This window comes from Adiantum capillus-veneris, chromosome 20, assembly GCF_014529385.1.
Source record: "Adiantum capillus-veneris isolate H3 chromosome 20, ASM1452938v2, whole genome shotgun sequence".
Taxonomy (NCBI): Eukaryota; Viridiplantae; Streptophyta; class Polypodiopsida; order Polypodiales; family Pteridaceae; genus Adiantum; species Adiantum capillus-veneris.
Window position 1 is genome coordinate 18,915,289 of NC_140950.1, and position 26,969 is coordinate 18,942,257.

Below are 26,969 nucleotides of genomic sequence, written 5' to 3' on the forward strand. Positions count from 1 at the left end.
CTACGGAATGGGAGAAAAACTTGGGAAAGAGGGATTCATGTAGATTATAAATACACTCACCTTAGGGGAATGCATTGACGGCTGTGCTCGCTCATAATTGGGAAAAAAGCATCAGTGGCCTTGAAGCAAGGGTGAATTAGAGAACTCCCACTAGTTGACCCTGGAAGGTTGAGTTCAAAGTTACTTTGATGACTTTGATTGGAAAGTTGGACCGGTAGGCAAAGGTGCTTTGGGGCTAAGGGATCCATTCAAGAAGAGAAAGTGAATGTTATCACCCCCTTGAGTTGGCATCAAAGAGTAGGGGGAGTCCTATGTTGGTGTTGGTCTCAAGCGGGAGGGATGTCGGAGATCACAGTGTATCCATTGGGAGATGGTACATCCGGTGGTCCTTGGCATGGCCCTCACAGTCCAGCCACCTAGCTTGAACCCTTACAATCTCCCGCTTGAAGGCCCTGGTGGCTTTAAGTGTAAGGGCTAGTATATAGAGCTATACAAGTGTGAAGCATGACTATAGCTTCACCCTATTTCCATCATCTTGATTCAATGTGCAAAACACTCTAAAGATAGACTCTTTGTCAAAGTATCCATTGGGTTCTCATCCAAGTGGACTTGGGCTAAGGCTCAATGTGTTTGCTAGCCAAAATATCCCGTATCACATGATACCTGACCACGATGTGTTTTGATCTAGAATGAAACGTAGGGTTCTTTGCTAACACAATACCACTCTAGCTATCCCAATGTAACACTGGAGTTTTGTGTATAAAAAGGTTTCCCACTAGACAAGATAACCACACAACTTCCTTTCTAGCAATAGGAACTGCAACATACTCAGTTGTGGTGGTGGAAGGCTATAATTTTGGAGACATAATCTCCAAGAGACTATCGATAAAAAATAAAAAAACTTAGCGAGATGTGGATCTCCTAGTGTCCATACAATCCACATAATCAGAGTCAGTGTATCTAACTATGCATGCTTCATTGTTCCCAAAATGTAAGAAAAATATGCTTTATTTCTTTCAAACACTTTGTGCCCAGATTTTCCATATACCTATTGACCACTCCCACGGTCAATGCAATGTCTAGTCGTATGCTAACCATGGCGTACATGAGACTTCCAATGGCCAAACAATAAGGCACCTTTTCCATCTCTACCTTTTCAAGATCCAATTTGGGGCAATCATTCTTGCTAAGTTTTATATAGTCAACCACTGTGATACTCAATGATTTCCACCCTTGCATGTTAAAACATTGTAAGACCTTGTGATTATACTCTTCCTGTGATAGTTCAAGTATTCCACGCTTACAATATTTCTTGATATGCATACAAAATAAGTAGTGTGCATCACCCAAATCTTTCATGGCAAACTGTTTGTTTAAGGAGTCCTTGAAAAGTTCAATCTCTTCTTTTGACTTCCTAGCTATAATCATGTAATCCACATACAAAATTAGAATGATGAAGGAACCATCATTCAGCCTCCTTCTATACACGCAATGAACTTCTTGGATTTGTACATAACCTTGGGATTGAATGCACTTATCAATGTGATGTACCACTGCCTTGAATCTTGCTTTGGTCGATACAAAGCTTTCTTAATTCTACAAACCAATTATACTCTTGTTGGCCTTTAGGATCTATCTCAAAACCTTATGGCTACATCAGGGAGACATCTTCTTCGAGATCCCCATGAAGAAACATCATCTTCATATCCATTTGGTTTCCATGTCCTTTATGGCTACTGGGAAAAGATATCATTAAAATATAATCCTTTTTTTTACTTGAATCCTTTAACAACAAATCTCGCGTTATACTTAGACTCAAGATCATATGTTCTGTACTTTTTCTTGTACACCCATTTGCAAGGAAATGTTTGTTCACCCTCTGGTAACTCTGTTGATTCCCAAGTCTTTTTGGCTAAAATCCAAGAACAAATTGCATAGCCACTTGATGCTATCTTCCATCTACATAGCTTCTTTATAACAAGTGGGCTCATCACAGCCAATGACTAACAAATAGTCCAATCCTAGCTAAAAATGATCCGGTGCATGAGATACACAAGTAGATCTTCTAAGTGCCTTCTAACTGTTGGATTTTTCTCTCTCTCTAGAGCAACATTTGTTTGTGTACTAGTGGAAGGTTCACCACTAGCACGTCCAATATTCTACATAACTAGTGGTGAAGCAACATCCACAAACTTTACTTTTCATTATTCAATCTCTTTCATTGGATATCTATGCATCTTAGAGCCGTTGAATGTCACCTATGAGCTATGTATAACCTTCTTAAATTTTGGGTGCCAGAGATGATATCCCATCTCTCCATCCACACCATATCCAATGGAGTTGCACTTGTGTGATTTGGATTCCAACTTTTGCCTAAGCTATTTTGGCATATGTGAGAATGCTTGACACCCAAATACATGTCAGTTATCATAACTAGGCTATTTTCCCATCCACATCTCTTACAAAATCTCATACTTTAGTGGTGTACTAGGTGACCGTTTGATCAAGTAAACAATTGTCATAATAGCTTCCCCCCAAAACTCCTGAGGTAAAGTGGTCGTAGGCAACATAGAAGTGACCCGTTCTTAGATAATCCTATTCATCCTTTTTGCCACATATTTTTGGTTAGGTTTTTAAGGTGTGGTGGAACCTTCTTGTAGTGCTTTGTTTACTACAAAAGTCCTTGAAGTTATAGGAGATGTAATCTCCTCCATTGCCAATTTGCAAAGCTTTAAGCTTTCTACTTGACTGATTTTTGACCATTGCTGAGAACTTTTGAAAGACACTAAATACTTTTCTCTTCCACTTCAAGAGATAAGCCCACATATTCCTAGTAGAGTCACCTCTATGAATGTTGGGAAGTATAGTGGCCCCCCTAGCGACTTAACATGCATATGTCCGCATAAGTTGCTATGAAATATATCTTGAGGGATTTGTTCTATAGTTGTGTCAGACTTCATTTTTTCTTTGCCCTTTTCATGCTATAATGCACATCAATCCTTCTTCACGTGTCCTTTTTTATGGCAGTGATAACATTCAACATTCTTCATGTATCTTTTACGATCTTGCTATGAATGTTCTTGTGATTTTGAGAATGATCGTGACTACAACCATGCTGCCTTGGCTTTTCACGTTTGTCACTAGCTATATATAGATCACCATGCCCACTTGCAAACAGAGATTGACATCTAATCTCCTCAATGAGCAATGTGCTAGTAATAACATAGTAATGTCAGCTTCCCACCAGGTTCTAAGTTACTTATGGTTGTATTGAATGTATCCCATGATTATGGTAATGAACATAGCAAGAAGATGGCCTTCATCTCATCATCAAAGGTAAGACCTTTGGAAGTAAGATGCAAAAAGGCACTATTGAAATCATACACAAAAGAGCTAGCATTGCTATCTTCTTTCATGTTCATATGCATAAGTCTTTTCATGAGAAAAACCTTGTTCAAGGCACTTTTGCCACCCCATGCTACACATAAGACATCCATAAATCTCTGGCAATGGTCTTATCCATTATTGTGAAGTAAATGTATTCATCAAAGTGCAGGCAAATGGTTACCATAGCATGCTCATTCAAATATTTCCACTCATCATTAGTGTAGGAATTCTCTTTTCTCTCACGCAATGGTGTTATCAAAACCCTCATTGATCAACACATTGCACATACACTGCTTCCAAATTGAAAACTTTGTGCCATCAAACTTCTTCCTTGTCCAAAGCACTGCTATAGCAGCCATATTTCAAGAGGATATGACCAAAAGACTTACGAAAAAATTTCTTGGAGAATTTTGATAGAGTTTCACCTATGACAGGAGAAAAATGTAAGGTCTCTGACCCCGATCAAAAAGAGCACCCTTGTACCATGAACTGAATATAATGGAATAAGTTACTATTTTTAGCAGCTTTCCAGATTCTATCAGTGCCATGATGTTTAGAATGTTTTAAAGCTCCGAAATGTGAATTAAAATAATTTTTGTAAAAAAATTCCAAAAATAGTAAGTTTTTGGTCACCCGACCAGTCCAGTTCTAATCGTCTCGAAAAACTGCACCCGTACCCCGAATTTCAAAAAAATGCATTTTCAGACCCCGGGGGGCTGCTAAATATGGCAGGTATTCAGGCCAGTATGCCTTAGTTAGAGCTTGCTATAGAAATTTTCAGTATCAAAATCCGACTCGTATGACCCGTTTTAGCCTAGAACCAAATTTCCTAAAAATTGTCCGGGGAGGTACCGGGGGCCCGGGACTGTGTGGGAACAGGTTCCAGCCCACTCGAGATCAGCTTTAGCAGCTAGGGGGCGCCCTCTTGCTTTGTGGGAGTCCTGGGAGAGTTTCCAAGCCAGCAACTCAGTCTCAGAACCAGTTAACCAAGCCAACCTGACACTTGGTGGGCAGGGAACTGGACTTGCCATGCTTAACTGGAGAAGCTCCCAGATGTATTTAACAACCCAGATCGATTTTCAGCTTGAGGAGGCCTATTTAAAGACCTGCACACACACACACACACACACATATGCTCTCACACACATAGTGCACACACACACACCTACACACACTCTGGGAAGGTGCTGCCGGAACACACACCTTTTGAAGGAGAAGCAAGGAGGGAGGTGCTGTCGAATTCTCGCCTCAAGAAGCTCGATTAGATCAGAGAATCGAGAGGATTATCAGCCCTTAATCACGGTAACCACGGTTTAATTAATGCTTTCTACAAATCCTTTTCATTACCATCTAAATTTCTTGTCTATTATGCTTATTCCTAGTCGTAATTCTCTATAATTACTCCCTAAATTCTCTTTAACCATATTCTATTATGTAATCATCATTCCATAGATGAATTATCAGCCATTCATCACTCTCAATTAATGATTAGAGCATAATTACCAGAATTTTCTCACTCTAGGCAGTATATTAATTAATCGGTAAGCTAGTAATTGTGTAGATTGAAGAGAATCACTCTTTCTATCACTCATTAACATTGTAGCTTAATTAAAATTCACTTCTCTTACGCATTAATATGTAATTAAGGAGAAATTAATATGTCATTAAGTCTCTATGAATTGACCACCCTCACACATATGCATAAGGAAAATCTGCATCATCTATTTGCTAGGAAATAGTTTAATCATACTTAATTCAATTCTCTGGTAATTCCAATAGTGAAATCCTAATTATTCTTAATCATGTGAGTCGAATAATTATCTTAGAGCCGGTTCCCATAGGATTATGTGCCATCCTTAATGATTGCTTTATGAAAAATCTAGATCTAGCATATAGAAGGGATTAATTAATGTCACTAATCTACCCATTGGACTGTTATGATGCTAGCGAACCTTAGCTCTTTCTCCAAGCTAATCATTTAAAGTAGTGAGAAAATGGCCCCGGTTAAGAGGACTCGCTTTGGTGGAGCCCACGACCACGAGGCAGGAACGAGCAAGGTGGACGGAAAGGGAAAAACTTCCATGGAGGAACAAATACCGGCCATCTCAAGGGCCATCGACGAAGAAATGGAAGAGGTAAATCATAATTTCATTCAAGTTGTTTAATTTAACATTGCACACGTTTAGTTAGGAATGAAAATATCCCCAAACATGTTGGAGAAATTCGACGGAAACCTCGGCATTGAATTCATTGTACATTAAGTTCTAAAGTAGGAAGGAAATGATTGATGGGTATGCTGGTTGCAATTAGGAAAGAATGTCTGCTAGGGAAAATTTAGCTCGACATGTTCATTTTATTTCCAATGTTGAATCAGTCCTGGCCCCCCTACTGATCACAGGGGGCAGAGTTCCTCGTTAAGGACTCTTGAATCCACGACTTGCTTTCTATGCGGTGGATACCCACGACTTGCTTTCTATGCGGTGGGAACCCACGTCTTGCTTTCTATGCGGTGGGAGTGTCCATGACGTGCTTTCTATGCGGTGGACATACCTAGTTGTATGGGCAGATAGGCGACAACGGGAGGAGTGAACTCTCACTGGAGGGGGGATGTTGTACCTCCAGAACATTAGAACTTTTATGAATAAGTTTGAGTAGAATTTTTACTAGAATTTTGTCTTGGTGTTGTTTGCAATACTGGTTGAAGGGCTGTATTAACGAACAATGTGATTCGGAATTAAACAAGGAATCTTTATGTTGAACAACCTTTGTGGTAGTAATTAGGTCACACAAAGAAGTGTGAGTGTGGGGGTGGAAAGTGGGGGCTTGGCTCAGGTTGCCAATGCCTACGAGATGGGTGGTCCCGATTGGTCGGGAACTCTCTGTCCCCATTGTGCTTACTTCGATATTAGTAATACTCATTGCCCCTAGAGTGGTGAAATCTCAAGAGTACGTGCCTCTAAAACATGGGAAAAAAGACACTCGAGGTTTCTCTCCTCTTGGAAGGTGGGTCTTAGGATCGCTACATAGGTTAAATCGCGCCTTCCTTACGAGGTGGAGCTAGATCTCCTTGCTAGTAGGCTCGAACTCAATTCACTTTGTGATGAGAGATCGTCCGCTAGATGAACCCAGACCACTTTGTTTGCTTCCGCTATAGATCTAGTGGCCACCAGGTTTACCATCAGATCCGTTGTTGAGACGACGGGGTGGGGACCTCACAAAAAACCTATGCAACAAAATTAATGTGTGCACAATCAAGTGTGCCAAGAATGCATATGGATGACTCACGATCATTTTTTTTTGGCAGTCTCCTCGAACCACAATAAGAATACATCAATGTGCACTTTGATGTGTGTGTCAAAAACTGATGTAGATGTTGATGCCAAATAGATTCTGAGAGCATGTGTGTGTGTGTGTGTGTGTGTGTGTGTGTGTGTGTGTGTGTGTGAAGGCCAAAATCAGCCCCTCTTCTCCCTCTCCAATACTGATACACACACACACACACACACACACACACACAGAGAACTTTCTCTCTCTACTCTTGGGAGTCCCTTGTCTACTTTTCCAAATGTGTGGGTGTGTGTGTATGTGCGTACACACATGCTTGCCAAATTCGATAGCACTTGTGTGTGTGTGTGTGTGTGTGTGTGTAGGGGGTGGCACACACATTCTTCTTCTTGCTGCTTCTCCTTTGCTCACTTGCTTTTTCTCTCTCTCTAGCGCTATTGCCCAGGCTTGCTCACGTAGCATTGATTTTAATTTTTCAATGCTACCTTGCCTTCTTAAAACAAAAAATGCTGATGTTATCTAGTTGCCAAAGCTTGTAGAGTTCCAATGCTATGTTGTAAAATTCCAATGATATAATTTCCTTGCTTGTAGCACTACTATAGAAGAGCTGCTTGTCAATGCCATCTGATGTTTCTAATTCACAACCCTGCTTTGAATTTACTTGTTGCAAGGTTCCCAAGACTTAGCTCACTAATGTCTAAGGCTCTTGTGTGAGCTTCACAAACACCAAGTTCTACATGCTCCACAATCTACTACAAACTCAAGCATATAGAAAATTTCTACTCATAAGAACATAGTTTCTCAAGCCTTAGCGCAAGACAAAGCTAGTGCATGCATCAAGAACAACCAGGAAGATTTCATGTCTCTGATACCACCTGTGAGTGTGCACAAGAGCATATGCGTGCAAGTGTGAGTGTGGTGCAGTGCAGCAGAGATAGTGTTTGGTGGAGCTCTCGTTGAGAAGATTGTGTCTCATCGCTCTTTATTCTTTTATATTATCCATAAAATAAGACGTGCACTACAAGAGGATCTTCACACTTGTGATGGCTTTAGCGACAAAAATACACGGGGATATTTTTTCCCCGGCGTCGCTATAAGTGTTGCTATTTGCATCGCAAAGAGATATTGTTATATGCGTTGCTATATAGTGACACATATAGCGACGCAAATCGTGACTCTACAGTTCCCAATTTAGTAATGCATATAGAGACATTGCAGGTCCAAAAATAGCTATAGCGACACCCGAGATTGTATGCCCTGCTACCGCATCAACCATATTGAACATAAAGATTCCAAAATTAAGATGAAAAACTGACAAAATTATATCGTCAAAAGTGAATTGACAAAAGTAATGAACTGACAAAACTATACACATCATAGGCAAAATCACTTGATTGTTAAGCTTTTACCAAAATGTACTAGTTACAACACAATTTTCATTATTGGAAAAATACATTGTTGGCCAATAGTTACAAAATTGATGTACACACGTCATCTCGTAATACATGCTATGAAAAAACTAGTGCTATCTAGCTACGGCTAGTTTGACGTTAACTAATTTGACGTCTCATCGCATCCTAGTGGCGTATCTATCAAATTCTTTTGTAAACATATACTTACAAAACAATCCAATTTTTAGCTTATTATTAAAATACAACAAATGTAAGAGAGTAAACTTAAATACTAACCAAGTCAAAGCGAGAACTCAGAATTTCCATAAGGACATTTAAGCCCTTTCTGCCCGCATACTCACGCTCGTACAGTGTGGGGTCACGTCCAATCATCGACCACTATTCAAAGCATACAAACAAAAATATTATGTTAGAATTTAAAATTATAAATACCCAACCAAACCTAAAGGGCAATGCAAAAAACTTACAAATCCGGCCTCAAATGACTTGTCGCTCCCCAAGTGGTGAGAGGTCCCTCCTTCTACTCGCGCTTTGGCTACCTCCTTTTGTTGCTTCCACTTGTTGAGATTCTCGTGTGCTGCTCTCTTTGCATTCTTTCAATCTTCTTCGGCCAGCCAATCTGGCCTGCTCCACCCATGCTTTATTTCTTTTTGCACTTCAGAGCACTTGTGCTTGCAGTACTCGCGCATCCACATCTTCATCAACGAGTCTTCATTAAAGCGCTCATCCCAATTTGACATGGGAAACTCGTCATGTAGCATGTTGATGACTCTATCTTTTAATTAATTTTTCACTTCACTCCTGATGTTTACTATGTAGTGCCAAAACACCTAAGAGCAAAGATCACCTTCTTGCTATTGTCATCAAAGATGATGTTGCCGCTGATGTCGACCGAGTATGGAAAGCCCTGTCACTTCTGTGATGTGTGAACTTGGTGTCTCTGCAGGCATCTTGGTAGGGGTATCAAGTGGCATCTCTATGGGGGTACGGACTGTAAGTGTCTAGTCTACACTAGAGTCTGGGCCCCGAAGCGAGGAGTGTTGAGTGGGGTGAGTCTCAAAGGAGTAGTGAGTGGTGTGTAGCCAAGACGTTTGATAATCGCACAAAACCCGGAGTAGAGGGCGACGTCATGAGTGGTGTGGGGGCGGGCAAAGAAGGTGGATGTAAGGAGCCTTGACGACTATGAGGCATTTGTGGAAGCATCAACGCTGCCTCCTCCACAGTGACCACTGCCACCACTAGAGTGTCGGTGACTAGAGGAGTGTGTAGATTATCTAGTCAACACCAACTCTCGAACCGCACTAATCGCTTTAAAGAAGATGGAGACTTTGAAGGAGTGGAACAACGCGGCTATGGGCCAAACGCATGGTGGCCCTTGTACCACCTCCTTTGCTCGAGATCTTAGGAAGCAAGAAATTGATCATCGTCCATACCTGCATTAAATGCAAGAACCCATCTTAATTATGAATGGAGAAGAAAATCCAAATAAGCTATAATTTGATTCACAATTTAGCTTTCACAAGTTTATCATAGAGACAAGAATGGACAAAACTGCACGTGAATACGATTTATATGACAAAAGGGAGAAAAATTGCTCAGATACAATGTATGTGGCTTTAAGAGAGGTCTCTCTCTCATCCTCGCATAACTCAGCATAACTCCCAATGTCTATATAGAGCTCTCCATCTAGGAAAATTTCCTTCGTTTTTATTTTGTAGGTCCTCCGCATGCATCCCATAGAGAGTAGAAGCGGCAGGCTCGTCTGGCACCACATCAGCGGCTTTTGAATTAGCATCCTCTCCAATCTCCTCCATAGATGTCAAGGATATTGGCAACGTGTAGCCCTCATACATCCGTGCACTATGAGGGGCTACGTCTATAATATGCCACTAGTCTGGTGCAAACTCTGTAGGATGGAATACCACCTGCAAGAGCCACATAACTTAATTACACGAGTGCTTCCATACCACCAGTTCTCTAAAGTTGGCTGTTAAATATTTATAGACTTACTTGTTCACAATGCCTAAGTAGTACAAAAGTGTCTCAAAGGTTGGTCCACTTTTTGGTTGAGTCCACCTCAAGGAAACTGGACTCTCTTCTATGCACAATTGCATTGCAACCCTCCAAGTTTATCTTGAACCATTGCATGTCGAACAAGTCCACAAAAAATCCTCTATAGTCTATGCTCAAAATTTCTTGTAGCGTGCCGAAGTGAGTTTCGCCACCACCACAGGATCTGCATAAGAGGACCACCGTCGACTAGATTGTTTGAATTTTGCCATAATCTTGTGTAAAATGCTTTTTGTCAATCCATTCCAACCTAAAATGTCGACCTTTACACCATGATGTTGTGTATGAATTATACTACAACCAACAACGATTATGAGTGGCCGTCCTAACATCTAGAAAGCCACGAGTCAAACATTGCATACACACCTTGGGGCTACAACCCCGCGATGTGTCATTGAAAGCTTTCCAATCTAATGCCGTATTCGTGGAGAGAAAGAGAGAGATATCCACACACACAGAGAGAGAGAGAGAGAGAGAGAGAGAGAGAAAGATAGAGAAGGTAGAGATAAGAGAGTAGAGAGTTACTTTTGAACTCCATCTTTTTCACGTTAAAAAAATCTTTTTCAAAGCACTCTATGGAAGCCTCTACACTCTCGCATTGTGCATCCCACAAAATGGTGGCTTCACCTACAACCATTGCTCTTTACTTACTTGCAAGCCCATATGCGCAAACGGCTTGTCTGCAAGCCGTTTGCGCATGTGAGTTTGCAAACAACTACATACCTAAACTCATGTGAGCTACATGCAAACTACTACGAGCATAACCATAAACCTAACTCTAAATTTAAATCATAATCCTGAAGCTAAACCTAAATATAGAAACTAAATCCAAAATCTAATCTTAAATCTAAACCTAAACTCTAATCACTAAGTATCTTTAAATATCCCTAACCATGCTCTAAACCATAATTATAGATTTAAACCCTAAACGTGAACCCAAAGCTCTAACATTAAACCTAAACCTAAACTCTAACTTAAATAAAAACCTAAATCCTAAACCTATGACTCTCTCTCTCTCTCTTTCTCTTTATCTCTCTCTTTATCTATATATGTTTCTCTATCTCTCATTCTCTCTCATTATTTCTCCTTTTGTCTCTCAATGTATTTGTGTTTGTGTCTACGTGTGTGTATTTCTCTCTCTCTCTCTCTCTCTCTCTCTCTCTCTCTCTCTCTCTCTCTCTCTCTCTCTCTCTCTCTCACACACACACACACACACACACACACTAAAGATATATTAGTTGACAGAGCCATTGAGCTAGGGAGAGCTAGACGTCCATGACATTGACCAAGGCTCCATCGGAGGATCAGGACTACTCTAGCGCGATATGGGAGACGCCCATCACGTCTATTTACAAAGATGGACAGTGACAAAGCTCTTCATTGACCAATGCACTACTTTATCAAACAACACATACATTAGATTAGATCCACAAGGAGTTTATCGGATTAATATCATAAATCATTTTGGCACTTTTGAAGATGCTTAATATAACATTTAATTTCATTTCTCTCTCTCTCTCTCTCTCTCTCTCTCTCACACACACACACACACACACACACACACAATGTCACACACATACACATTGTGTGACGTTGTGTGTGTGTGTGTGTGTGTGTGTATGTGTGTGACATTGTGTCAATGTCACACACATACACAATGTGTGACATTGTGTGTGTGTGTGTGTGTGTGTATGTTTGTGTATGTGTGTGACATTGTGTGTGTGTGTGTGTGTGTGTGTGTGTGTGTGTGTGTGTGTGTGTGTGTGAGAGAGAGAGAGAGAGAGAGAGAGGGGGGGGGGGGGGGGGGGGGGGCAAGCATATATGTTTCACGGAGAGCGTCAAAACTCAGATCTACAAATCTTAGTTTTTGGCACTCTCGGATTATTTTTACAGGGTCAATGTCACTAAATAATAAAGATTATAGCAATGCTCATAGCGACACCTATAGAAGCGTCGAGACTTTTCCACATTTGAGCATCGCACCACGAGTGTCGCTACACTGAAGAACCTCTTGTAGTGATGGTCCATCGGCCACCTAGCCTAAACCCGAACACACACACACACACATTGTCCAAATTTCCATAAGGCCAATGCAAGCTACTTTGGACATGTGGCCTAGAGAAGTTTAGAAGAGAACTAGAGTCAACTTTCTAAATGGGGAATAGCTGATCTAATCTTAGTCTTTTTCTTTCCTTTTATATTAGCTAACAACCATAGACTTACCTTTAGTTTAACTAACTCATTTGCAAGACCTTTGCACTATGCTTTGAAGGCTCTAGGAAGCTGACCTGGGCTAGATTCTACTTGCTAGTTTAGAACTAACTCTGGTAAAATTAAGCTTACCCTTGGGCTTTGGTACTTCACCTCCTATGCAAAATCTTGAGCTCGGTCCTTGGGAGATTCTAAGAAGCGTCTCTCAAAACTTGATAGATTTAGACTATCCTTGGTAAGTTAAACTTTACCTTAAGACTTTCTAGACTTCAAACTTGGAATTTAATGAGTAAATTTGATTACTTGAAATTTACACAATTAGTTTGTATTTTTAGATTCCTATAATTTCTCTAATTAACCCTCTTAGTCTTGTACCTTCAATCTAGGTTGCTTGAGATAGATTTATCCTTCCTTGATTTGTACCTTTGACATGAGATAATTAAATAACAATTATCCTCACTCTTTTATGGAGTTTGTTTTGTTTGGTCCCAAGCCTTTGACCCACCTAAATCTATAAGCACTTTGATCAATTTCTCTTATTCTTCCCCATGTTCAACATTTGTCCTACTCCATGATAGGCACCCTTTCTTTTTTTATTCCTTCCCGATATCTTAGATGGAATCTCATTAATGAAATTAAAAAGAATGTGTACCACTATCTCCTCCCACTCATGGACATTAGTTACATTATATACAAAAGTTTTATTTATAGATGAAAAAATGTACGAAGGGTACCACGTGCCATATCATATCGCTTGAAAAAAAATTAGAGATGTTTGTCTTATAGAATTTGAGCAAGTCAATTATTTTTGTGCACAAACCAATGAACTAGCCTACTTGATATCTACAAAAGTGAGGAAACAAGGCCAAAATTACCTAGAAAAAGAACTTAGATGTGAATATGCAATCATTGTCTTAAAGAATCAGTCAACCTACCAATCTATACTATATATAATGCAGCTTAGATTTTTTAGGAAGGAAAGGTCCTCCATGTGTCATTCATTGCTTCACTTCAAAGAAACCTTACAAAATGTCTCGTTCTTGGTTCTTGTGAAGCTTGGGACTTGTAAACCTTTTCAACTTCCAAGATTACAAGTTCTACACTTCTAATCTATACTCAAATTGTCATATATTGTTTCTTTGAGTAGTATCTAGAAGGCTACGAACTATTGTGTCTTTGATAGCGACCTCTTTGTGGCTAGATTCTTAGAGATTGTACAAGAAAGTAAGGAGTTAATATATGTGGTAAATACAAGGTATAACCCGGATGATTGGCTTAGGGAGACCCTCCTCCCCATCAGTCCATGATGTGTGTGTTCATCTCCTCCCATTATCAACTCAGCTGTAGCCTTGTGCTGAAGTGCCTGTTGCAACCTTGTTGTTGGCAGTTCTTCAAAGTGCAATGGTTAGTGATTTTTTTTATTATAAAAAACTTAGAGTCAATAGTGAATTTTTCCTTGTAAAACCTAAGCCTAGGTGTTTGTAAAGTTTTTAAAAATAAACAAGAGTTGTATCAATTTTAACATAGATATTATTTTGCTTTGCAGGCAGTGGTGTGAGACCATCACATGGAATCATTATATAAATGAAAAAGTAAAGGTGAAAAAGGGAGAAAAAAATGGAAGAGAGAGAAAAATGTAAAAAATTAAAAAGTGGAAAAAATGCTTGCGCACGCACACACACACACATATCGGATGACCTCCTTGATAGGGACTGAGGCAAGGATTCTTGATGCATGCACACACATAGATACTTGCTATATGTATGTGTGTGTGTGTGTGTGTGTGTGTGTGTGTGCGTGTGTGTGTGTGTGTGAGAGAGAGAGAGAGAGAGAGAGAGAGAGAGAGAGAGAGATTTTTACATCTATTAGAGCCAAATTCGGCCTTTAAGACAAATCAAATATATGTGTGTGTGTGTCCCCCATCATCTATCGAGGAAGCACAAAAGTACCAGGTACCAAGGTGTGGGCGTGTAGGAAGGAAAGAGAGCTTAGGGGTTATTGAAAGAAACGTCGTGCTTGGTATTTCTTGGATTGACATGTATGCAAAATATGGTGTAATCCATAAAGCACAAAAAGTGCTTGAAGGGCTTCTTGTCTGGGATGTTGTCTCTGATGGGAATTGGACTGTGCTAGCTAGGGTGGATGAAAGAGAAACATAGTGCAAGTGTATGAGTGTGTGTAAGCAATATTATCGCTCAAGTAAATTAGGTTCCAAGATAGAATTAGCTTGGACTCATAAACACAATCTTGAGTATTCACTTAGCTTAGAATAGGCTCACCATATACAAGCATGTAGTGCAAACTTGAATTGTGTGTTTATTCATGAAAGTGAGCTTTAATTATCTCTACAACTTGACTCCATTACATGTGGGATAATTCCCACTCTTCCCTCCTTCACTTAGACTCTAGGACAAAACCCACACTTTACGATCCTCCCCTTGGGATTTGGACTAATATTGAAGATGCGATATTGTATCCACATAGGATGATAATATCCACACAAGAAAATAAAATTCCTCCTCTACAAGTAGAAAGGATGCATCCTTAAAGTATGTCATCATAGAAGACAAGGTTGTTCTCACCTTTTTCTTCTTCATCATCTTCTACTATGTGAGATGATCCTTTGTTAAGTCTCTTTCCTTTTTAGCTTCTATTGTTTCTTCTACTATTGTTGCTTTCTCACTGCTATTGCCTCCATTTGAGTTGCATCGAGAATGAGCGTGTCCCTGCTTACCGCATTTGTTGCAAGCTTTGTTTGTGTAGCAATCTTTTGCTATGTGTCCCATTATTCCACATTCATAACACTTTCTCCCAGTTGATGATGTTGATGGTGAATGTCTTCCCCTTGAAGATGTTGTGAAAAAAGCCCCTCCTAATAATGTTGATGAATCTTGTTTCTTTCTTTATTCTACTTGGATTGAGTTGATGACATCTTGGAAAGGTGGAGCTGGTTCTTTTTCTTCAAGAATTGTGACTAAGTGGTTATAAGAAGTTGGAAGTGCACTTAATAGTACGGTCATTTTGTTGTCTTCTAGTACTTTGACCTAAGTGAGCTATGTGACAATGCTTTTAATCCTATTTACTAGGCTAGCAATGTCCTCCCCTTCAGTCATAATGATCTTGTAAAGTTGTCTTTTGAGACTAACTTTACTTCTTTTGGCCCTTGCTTCAAAATTAATTTCTAGGACATGCCAAGCTTCATGTGCATGCTTACATTTGTCTATGAAATGCACATAGTTGTCATGCAAGGAGATGATGAGATGATTTCTAACTCTTGTTCGTCTTTGGCCAAAAAATGTGCACTTTCTATGAGTGTAGATGCCCTAGTATGTACTTAGGTTCGTCTTGTTGTTCTAGGGTTATGCTGATAACATACAAGGAATATTTTTTCATTAGGTAACCCCTTAACATTGTTTGCCAAGTGTGAGATCCTTCCCCGTTATACTTTTCAATTCCCTTTTCCCCCATTGTGCTAATAGTGGGTCTTAGCTTAGGAAACTCTCCTAGCCAGTGTCTACCTCTTTACACGGGCACAAGTATCTCAAAATTGAACACACAATGCACAAAGAATGAACAAAAACTTAGCTTACAAATATTTCCAATTTTAATCAATGAATCTTGTGGCGATTTAAACATGCACAAGATCGTCGAAAATCTCACAAAGAGCACTACACATACACATAAATCAAGCGTTCCAATCGTGTTGATGCAAGCAGGTGTGGGAACTTTATCGGAAGGTGTAAGTAGAAAAGAAAAATCAAAATGCAAATTATATCTCAAACTAATTACCTCTAATCATTAGCTAGGGTAGTGGCCATGTAGACGTGCTCAAATTCAATGCTAGAAACAATTAAAAAAGAGTTTAATTATGCAAAATCTCAATAGAGATTAGGGAAATCTAATCACACAAAAGCATAACAGGAAACCTAGCTAGCATATCTTGGTGCTCTGATACTACTTGATGGGAATTGGACCGTGCTACCCATGGTGGATAAAGGAGAAACATAGTGGAAGTGTGTGACTGTGTGTAAGCAAGATGATTACTCAAGTGAATTAGGTTCCAAGATAAAAATAGCTTGGACTCATAATCACAATCTTGAGTATTCACTTAGCTTAGCACAAGCTTACCATAGACAAGCATGTAGTGAAATCTTGAACTGTTTGTTTATTCATGAAAGTGACCTATAAGTAGCTCTACATCTTGACTCCACTACATGTGGGATAATTCTCACTCTTCCCTCCTTCACTTAGACTCTACGACAAAACCCACACTTTATAGTCTCTTGGAATGTGTTGATTGACGGATGTGTCCAATGTGGGTAGGGCCAGAAGCTCTGGACTGTGTTTGACGTATGCAAAGTGAAGGTGTCTCTCAAGATGCAATCACATATGCTTGCATCTTGAAGGCAATGGTCAGGATCAAGAAGCTTTGGGTTGTTTTTAGCAAATGTAGAGAAAGGGAATCTCTCCAAATGCAATCATTTACACTTGCACCTTGAAGGAATTTGGCATTACACAAGATGCTGACATGGGCAAAAAAATTCATGATGACACTTCATAAGGCACAAAAAGTGATTGAGGAGCTTCCTATCTGAGATGTCATCTCTTCGAATTGACTGATCGTGGGATATGTCCACAACTTGGGCGGGGCCAAGAAGCTCTAGAATATTTTCAATGGATGCAAAGTGAAGGTGTCTCTTCAGATACGCTTTCATCTTGAAGGCATGTGGCACTATGCAAGGTGCCCCTTTGGAGGCCGTGCCTCTAGCTCGCGAGTTATTTTATAGACTTTTGAGAGGTGGGCCTAAGAACAAACTCTTTTGGGCATTCATACTGAATGATTGGCTATTGTTGGCCATGCTAGAGCTAGATGAAGGGCATAACCTCTAGCCTGAAAGGCACACAAACATCATTGTATGGCTTGATGCCATGCAACCCATTATCCGCAGCCCAAAATGCATTCAAAACTGTTGACTTGTCTTCATGGGCAATGACTGCTTCTCTTCTCTCTTTGTCAACAATCATAATCAATTTCCTTTTCTGCCTCATATTATACATGCAATTCAAGCCCATAGAAATAGGTAGCTAGCTTGGGCACATGGGATTTATGACAATCATGTCTTTCATGGGGACACTTCTCTTGCATGTCAAAAGTAATTTCATATAGATAGTGTTGGCATGTCTAAGCTAAGAAAATCCACATGGAAAATTAGTGGGTGTAGCCTGTGAGTCAACAATGCTAAAAGCTTTTTTTTTTAATTCTTGTTTTTAGCAACACTCACTTTGTTAAGTGAGTGCTGCTAAAAAAAAGTTAAGAAAAATAGAGGTGAACCTATAAATTTTTAAATGGGATTCTACTAAACCTTAATTTTTTTCTCCAATTGTTGTGAGTGTCCTTAACTTCAAATTAAATCTTACGAGTGTGTGGCCCCTCCTATGGAGAGAGAGAGAGAGAGAGAGAGAGAGAGAGAGAGAGAGAGAGAGAGAGAGAGAGAGAGACCCTTTTCTTGGCACCCAATCCATTCTCTTTCTTTCTTTGTCTTGCCCCCCCCCCCCCCCCCCCCCCCCCCCCAAAGCTCTTTCCTTAACAATCATGTGGTAGGGGCCTCCGAGGTGCATTATGTATAGCTGAGAAAAAAATTGTAGGTAGGATTACACCAAACCTAGGTTTTCTCGAGCACTTGGATAAATAATAGTTTTTTGTTATTATTCAATAATCCATTACCTATAATCTTTATAATGGAGGTTGAAAAATTAGAGGAAGGAGAGGGCCTCCACAGGTTGCCCTTTGGTTGATTTTTATGGCCTGTTAAATCAACACCGAAATTGAGATGTCCAGTCCCTGTTGGGTCATCCTCCTTGCCATAGACGCATTAAATAGCCTTCAAAAATTTCATGGTGTAGTCTAGATTCTATGCAACTCCATCCCTACCCAACAATCTGCAATAGTCAAAATTGTGCACCTAACAAGTTGTTGTCAACCTATGTGTGTGTGCGCGCGCACGCACGTGTGTGTGTTGGGGAAAGAGAGAGAGAGAGAGAGAGAGAGAGAGAGAGAGAGAGAGAGAGAGAGAGAGAGAGAGAGAGAGAGAGAGAGAGAGAGAGAGACCCTCACTTATTCATGCATGAGAGAGCTTCCCCTTCCTCTCTTGGTCATAAGAGACCTCCTTTTCCTACAACTATGCCTTGCTTTCCCCCTACATTACCCTATTATTAGCCCCCTTTTTTCCTCCCTAAGCAATGATGGTGCCGTCGTTGCTAGGGAGAGTAAAAACACATCCTTGCTGATGTGGCAGGCTGTTTTTTGGACAATGCAAAAAACGCCAAAACTGGCTCCAAATGGGAGAACCTCCACCTGCTGGGAATTTTTTCTCCTTGCTTGGTGGCATCCAAAGCCTCCTTTGGCCGGGGCGAGCTCCTCCGTCCCCTCAGCGCTGCCTTCATGCCATCGCCCCTTTATTTTGTTCTCCTCTTTCCACTTAATGCCACAATGGGTGGCCTCACCCTTGGTTCAATTGGGCGGCCCTACGGCCCCTTGCCTTGGGCGGCCTTTGGCCCTTCAAATCATAAGGGCACCACATTTGGCATGCAAAAAAACCAAGGCATTTCCCCGCACGACATATTAGCCAAAGCAGCCTTTGACTGAGAATCATGAATTTCCCTTTTAATTTCTTGAATAGTGCCACTTACCTTCAAGATGCAAGTATAGGTGATTGCATTTTCCGGAAGGCATTCCCTCTGCATTCGGATAAAACTACCTAGTGCTTCTTTAACACAACCATATCACGCATATCTTGCTATTGAGGCGGTCCAAGGCGGGCAACAAGAAGAGCAACCTCTAGACACCCTTCAAGGCTCCCGTGCTGCTCAATGGGGCTGGGGCACAACACAACACAAACCAAAACAACAAACCCACAGCCAAATCCCAACTACACAAGGGGCACCACCTAGTTTAAGAGCGAACTAGGACGCAAAAGAGGAGAATCGTTAGAGCAACCCACAAACAAGCAAGGAATTTACACTAACCCTAACACCAATGGAACACTCTCACATACTAAAACACGAGCGAGAGAGAGAGAGAGAGAGAGAGAGAGAGAGAGAGGGAGAGAGAGAGAGAGAGATGGTGCTCGGGCTGCTTTGAAGTGTATCGTTAATGATCAAGAAAACATAAATATATATGTGTAAGAAAGAGAGAGAGAAGGGGGAAGGGGGTGCTTGTTGCACTAATGTCTTCTTACAAATCTTTCATGACCAATCAAAGTGAGATTAGTATTTGTTCAACATAGCCTGATTAAATTACACCACAGCACATCACAAGAAGAAAGCCACCCCAATCACTGTCTTAAGGCCAGGGGAGTCCTCTCCACCCTGTCGCCCTCTTACAGCATGTGGGATTTATGGCTAAATTGATAACAATACCCGGAGACAAGCTATCAAGAACTTAAATAAAACACCAAGACACTTACACATCATTATTTTCCATGACTTCACGTTGGAAGGGAGACAAGGTATCCATGCTTAGTCCAAATTCACCCTCCTTGATTCAGCAAATGTTGGGCTTTACACTAGTAGGAGAAATGATAGATTTCCTACTCTCAATTGAATGATCACTCTCTCTTACAATGGCATAGAGTTCCCTTGCTAATCACCCCTAATACAACACATACATATGCCTAATGCCAATGAGATTCCACTCAAGAGCTCCTTCTCAAGAGGTTGAGCTTGGCTTCTCAAGCTATAGCATAGTGCTCTTTCTTCTCCTTTTTTGTGCTAGCTACACCCTCCTTTTATAGCAATTTTGAAGGCTAGGGTTACTCCTCTAACCATGGTTGGGTTAGATTTTCAGCAATTTATTTAATTTCTTTTGCTTGGAATTATCAAGAAGTTGGTGGGGAAAGAGAGAGGAGAGAAATGGAGGTGATAGGACTTTTCATAGTGGGTTAGTGTTAGTAGAGTTAGTATTTTTATTAATTTACAAATGGAATTGGATATTTACAATGGGAGTATCCATGTAGGATACAAATAAGGAAGAAAACTCTTAAGAGGTAAGAAAAGGTGGACTTCTTACAAGGTTGATGCTCCAAGTGTCTTGAGTAGGGCCAATTTTGACGCTTGTTGACGGTCCACTAGCTTTGACGGTACATTTTTTCTCCACTCTTGACCTTCCTTGAGAGACAAGGTAATTGAAGCTAAGTAATCAACCACCATGATGTTGTGTTTTAAGAGAAGAGGCTGAATTTTGTGGTTTTTTTGATAGATATGGGTAATTTGGAGGAGGAAAAATGAGACTAGGTGGTCAATTTTGGAATGGAATTGTGTGTGGGAGGTATGAGTTCACCATGGTTTCTCTTATTCTTCAAGGTTGAGGAGAAGGTGAGTAGGGTGCGGAGAGGAGTGGTGAGAGAGGTGGGGATGATAAGTGGAGAAGTGTGTGTGAAAGAGGAAAATGATAAAGTGGAAGAGAGAGTGTGGCTGCATAGCATGGGAAAACTGGGGTCCACTAATAAAATCATAGCTCACAGCTCGTAGCTCAAAAAAATATGAAAACATTTGAGGCAAAAGTTCAGCCCACGAGCTACAACTTTTGTTTGTATCACCTTTTCAAATTTGGAGAGCAAGTGAACTTTAAAAATTTAGCAAAACCGACTGTTTTTTCCACTGCACAAAGTCCTTGTGGGGTCCTTCTTTGGATGATTCTTTTGAATACCTCCAAGAGTGAGCCCTCCATAGTGCATGTATGCATGCCACCTACCCTTGACCTTACTTGGTAGGTCTATAATTGAAGATATTGTTGAGATCATGATATAAGTGAATAGTACAACTAAGAAAATCAAATATTGAGGGGTCTAAAAAATATGTACATGTCAAATATAAATAATATAAGTGGAAAAAATATAAAGGGGTCAAAAGAAATCTCTCTCATTATGAGGCTACCATAAAAAGATAAATATTTTTGGTGTTCTAATTTTTTAGAAGAAAAAACAAAATAGATGTAGGAAGGGAAAAATCACAATAGTGAAAAAATATACACATAAATACAACTAGTTTTTTTGGATTTTTGTTGGGGTGGAGTTACACCAAATATAAGAGAAGCTTACATGAAAATATTTCTATATGGAATAAAGAGTATGAAAAATGGTAAGAAAAATTGTGGTAATGGTGAGGCAATGTACAGAGCATAAATAACACACACCTAGGTAGAAATATTTAAATAAATACCAAAATAATTATGAAAAAATCTTTTATTTAGGCCCTATATACAAAGAAATATTTACATACGCATGGGCCATAATATACTTATATTTTTTATTTTTTTGGCTCAACTAGCCCAATGACTAGCTAATTGAGGGTTTTTTATTTCAGTAAGGAGATATGGGAAAAGTCCCCTAACTCACACGCCTATGTACAGTGAAATGGTAGGGATAGCCATAGCGTTTGGGTGAATTTGGTAGGGTGGAGTAACTTACTATGGCAATTATGGAGAGCCGAGAAACGGCTATCACTATCAATGTACTGCATAAGATCACATGAATTTCCCTTTTAATTTCTTGAATAGTGCCACTTACCTTCAAGATGCAAGTATAGGTGATTGCATTTGCCGGAAGGCATTCCCTCTGCATTCGGATAAAACTACCTAGTGCTTCTTTGACACAACCATATCAGGCATATCTTGCTATCAATGTACTGCATAAGATCACATTCTGAACAAACCTCACCGTTAGTCATTGTCATCGAATTCAAGCATTAATTTCTTACAGCTCTAGACTCCAATTGACAATCTCTAAATTTCTTGAGCCTTCACTCATCATACAGTCTCCATACAAGCCCTTGTGAGGCTGAAAGCATCTAAGATGTCATGCTGATCAAGGCGACCAGACTGGAAAGGAATTGGTCCCCGAGGAAACTTAAACTGGTAATATATTGGTAACCGTAACTCCGATTGCTAATATGTAAAAACCGATGCTCTCCACAAAGTGAGCACTTTAGGCCCATGAATTCACTTCATCTCAAACCTCTCAGCTGTAGTTGCCCAATCCGGTACGGATCTGTCATCAATTCAAACTTAAAGCAGCCATAACTTCTTCACCGTAGCTCCAATCAACGAGTCGTAAAGACAAGTCGGTAGAGAACTTCAAGCACTACAGTTCTAGATCATAATCTCCCATTTGTGATCACTTCAATCATACTCCTTTTTAGCATCATCAAGGCACCTGTTGGCCCTTTAAATCCATATTTGGTATGCATTAATCGTAAAACTAGCTTGTTAGCAAGCCCTGAACACTGATCATTAATCAGGTAAGCTTCAATCAAGCTTGATGTACATCTTCTTGGTATCTTTCTTAGCATGGGAGCGGAGCTGCACGACAATATCGGGAAAGTCCATACAAGTGTTTGCTTGATAGTAAATTTGCATGTGAATCTTTCTCTTGTAGTCCATACCACTCATTATATTTCTATAACAAAAAATTTAAAGCTTACACTTTATGTGCTAATGTGCATATACACTAAAAATAGCAAAGCCATTAGTTATCTAATGGCATCAACTATTTTTAGGTATCAAAAAGAGATGAAGCCATAAAATCTTTATATCTAATCTATTTTCAATATGGTATTAGCTTAAAAGCCAAAATTAATGTTTTCTATAACCAAGCCACACTTAAGAAGCCTAATAATAAGATTTAAAAAATCAATTTAATGATTTTTTGAGCTAAACTCTATACCTTTCACTGCCTGGGTTAATTTTGTAGCTTAGAGAAGGTGATAGATACTTAATTGTCAAAAATCTAGGGATTTTATACTCACTTATATTGATCAATAAAACTATCAATTGCTACATGTATCAATTGATAGTTTTATTGATGCATTCAAATAATATGGTTGAATGTATTATATGGCAATTATTCACATTAAGTTTTTTTTGAATAAGGTATCATGAAATCTAGCATGGTGGGAATGCAACACCAATAAAGTTGATGGAAGTAGAGGAGTAGGTAGAGAAGCAAGCAATATTTTGTGTTACCCCCCCCCCCCCCCCCCCCCCCCTATGTCATAGTAGTCAACATCATACATAGTGCATTTTCCCTTTGTCGGTCTAGCTTTGGCTAGCTTGTGGAAATAGGATGCAGCATGCATCCATCCTTGAGGCAATGTCTAATTACATTTGATGTGTGCTTCAAACAAATCTCCGCCATTTCTTTGAACTGGGGTTCACTGGGGTTTAGAGCTTGCCTTATTTTCTAAGTCCTTTTCTGAGATCGTGGAGGCTTTGTTGTGAGCTGAAGAAGCTGGTTTGTGATCTTAATGAGCATCTGATCTGAACTTTCCATTGGCCCATCAAAAGTTGAAATCTCTATAGATTTGCGATGAGTTCATCTACCACCGTCTTCTTTATTGTGTCCTACAAAATTTGATTCCATGTCTGCCATTATGAGGAAGCCTTCTGATACCAGCAGACCCTGAGCCTGTCTGCTGTCTAGAAATACCTTTATTGGTTTGCAGGCTCAGTGTGAGGTGGGTAAAGCACTAGAAAGAAGTAAGGTAGCTCAGCTTCAGTGGTGGCTAGAATGGCATAGAAGAGTGATGGAGACTCAGGTACAAACATCAAGAAATTCATAAGCATCTAGTTCCCCTGCTCTATCATTTTTCTAGAAATTTCACGTGCATTTGGTGTTCACTGAGAGTCATTCTAGTCTTGGGCCTTGACTGCTCATTGCATCGTTCTCTAATAGAGTTTTGACCCTTTCATCCAGAATTCCCATGGCACTCTGCATTTGAATGAGCATCTATTTAATCTACACGCTGATATCCTTCATATATTGATATGTCGATCTTGTGCCGAGTAAAAACTCTACTTGTATCCCCAAAGACTAAAGGTCTGTTGTTCTTAAGTCTTTGCCTGTTGGGTGTACCACTTTATCATCATTTGTTAAGCACCATATTGGAACCCTATCTAGTACTTGGTCACAACTCAAATGTGGTGGAAGTTTACATACTATTTGATCATGATACCTAGCTAGCTTCTAGCTTGCCACCATCCTTCTGGATCCTACATACAACATCTAAAGTCTTTCCAAATCTAAGTAGATTGTGTCATCATCCAAGCATTGTTGAATCTGAAGATGATTCTATCTTCTTAAGCTCTTATTTTAAGGCTACTAATTAAATAGAGTATTGCAAATCAGCATCGAAATCTTCTTCAATGATAATGGCTTTGCCTTTTCTATCTTTAGGCCGACATTGTGCTACCGGTTTTCCCGCTTGCTAACTTGATGATTATGTTGTTGCCTCCGTGAAAGGTGGTGGTCGATCAATTGTATGCCCGTTCTTGGTCTGATCTGAGGATGAACCTCTAGTTGGTGGTGCTACCCCACCTGCAGATGTCCTCATGTTGTTTCCACCTTGATGATCATTATCATCATCGTCATTGTCGTTCCTCTGCTGCTTCTACTGGTCTTGATTATGATTATCCACATCCTCATCCTCATCCTCCTCCTCATGATTATTCTAATTTTCTAAATACTTTATAAGTGCTTTGTTTACCAAAGTTGTAGTGTATGTGATGGCCTTCTTTTAGAGATTTGAATGAATAGATGCAACTATATTTTCCAGATCAATAACGTTCAAGGTCATATCACCATCCTTATTGGTTATCTATTTCAGAGAGTGATAAGTATACTTAGCTGTTATGGCATCTTTGTCAAACGATGCTTCTCGTATAGTTTTTTGTAATCTTCTTTTTGCCTCCAACAGTGTATGAAATTGGTCAGCATCCTACTGAATTTTTTGGTTGTCTTGTTGTGAAATTTCCTTCTCCTCTTGCAGTACCCTATTCATATCAATTAAGTTGTCAATTTTCTTTCCCTCGTCTAGGTCGCATGTTTTTTTTTAATCCATTAGGATTAGCATTTGAAAGTGATCATATCTACACATTAGGTAAGGCTCTATGCTAAGCATGCTAGCCAAGGAGCCCATGTGTCTTGCTTGTTTTAGAGTACCTAACAAAATGTCCTTAGTCTTGGATTTTGCAGTGGCTCACACACACATAAACTCACACAAACACCTAATTTTGGAAATAATATAAAGTGAATTTGGAGTGTTGGATTAAGGATCTTAGGGGCTTGTTGGAGAGCTTGCAATGAGTACTTTGAAATGATGTAAGTGATGCAAAGAGAGGATGAAGTTGATAAAATTAGTTGGAGAGGAAAATTAACTATAAAAAGACACAAAGTGCGGCCTAAGATGCAAATTAATGTAAAAAATGCACACTAAAATTAAAAGCAAATGCACTAAATGCCACTAATTGCGAGTTTCTCTCATTGATGAGGGTAGTGGCTCATCATGAACATGCCCAAAATACATGAGAGTTGCACCACAATTGGTGAAGCTTATTTGCTACTAGCACATGCTGAAAAGAGAGTAATCAAGTGCACAAGTAGGGTAACTAATTAGTGACTGCTAGTCGCACCAAAGCTCTTACCTCTCATAGAGTTAGGGAGGATTGTTGAGACTAGCATTCATGTTGTTAACATGCCAATGTCAAAATTAATTACACAATAGAGTACACAAAGGAGATAGAGTAGAGTGTAGGCAAAAACTAGAATAATTGATTCAACATAAAAGAGTGTACAAAGGTCTCATTATATAGAGCTCGCTTATGCATCTCATCCTACATCATTGATGATATCATACAAAGGTTCCAAATCAGCCCATACAAGATGCAAACTCGTGGGTGACCTTTCAAGCCACTTTAGGGGTCCATTAACTAACTTTAGGTGGGTCCACACCCTCTAGTAATGACCCCCATGGGTACCCACACCCTTGAGTACCTTTTCCAACTGCTACCACATGGTTTTGTGCCACATATGTATCCCAATAGGATAGAGGAGATACACACCATCATAGGACAAAGTCCACAATTCTCAACAAATAGGTGCCTTTTCTTTTCAAGGCGCCAGTTGTCCCCAGTGTCATGGATTCTCTTGCAATTGTCTTGACCCTTTTGGCCCTCTTCAGCCATAAATTTGAGCTACCAACGTTGTTGTTACTGTGAAAATCTTAGGAGTAGAAGCCAGGGAGACTAAAGCATTCTCATTGGATGGGCATTCAGGGATTTGTGGTGTGACTCTTTTCAGCCCAAAGGTGACCTCTTTGTTGAAAATCATAGCCTCTTTTCCCTCCCTTGTGCTTATGACTTTGTTACTATTTATATGTATCTCATTCTCTTCCACAGTTGTTTCCTTGACAAGGGCATGATTCTCATCACCTGTAGTGTCATCTTGCATTGTAGGACTGTCACTTCAAAATGCCTCATTGGGGATAGGAGATGCTTTGGTAAATCCTATCGCCCAACCTAAAACATCAAAAACCTACAAAAACATCCTACATTGATTGAACATGATTACTTCTCATTCACTCCCATGCATAAGGGCGGCATGCACAAACTTGGCAGGAGTCACACAGCTTGGCGGGTTATTCAAAGAGATGTTGGACTTGGAGGTGGAGTGAAGAATTTTTTTCAAATTGAGGGAATTAAGGTCAATCAAGAGTGGCTGCAATTGCAACAAATGGTGTGGCCTTGGTGTCATGGTGGGAAGGGTTGGGGCT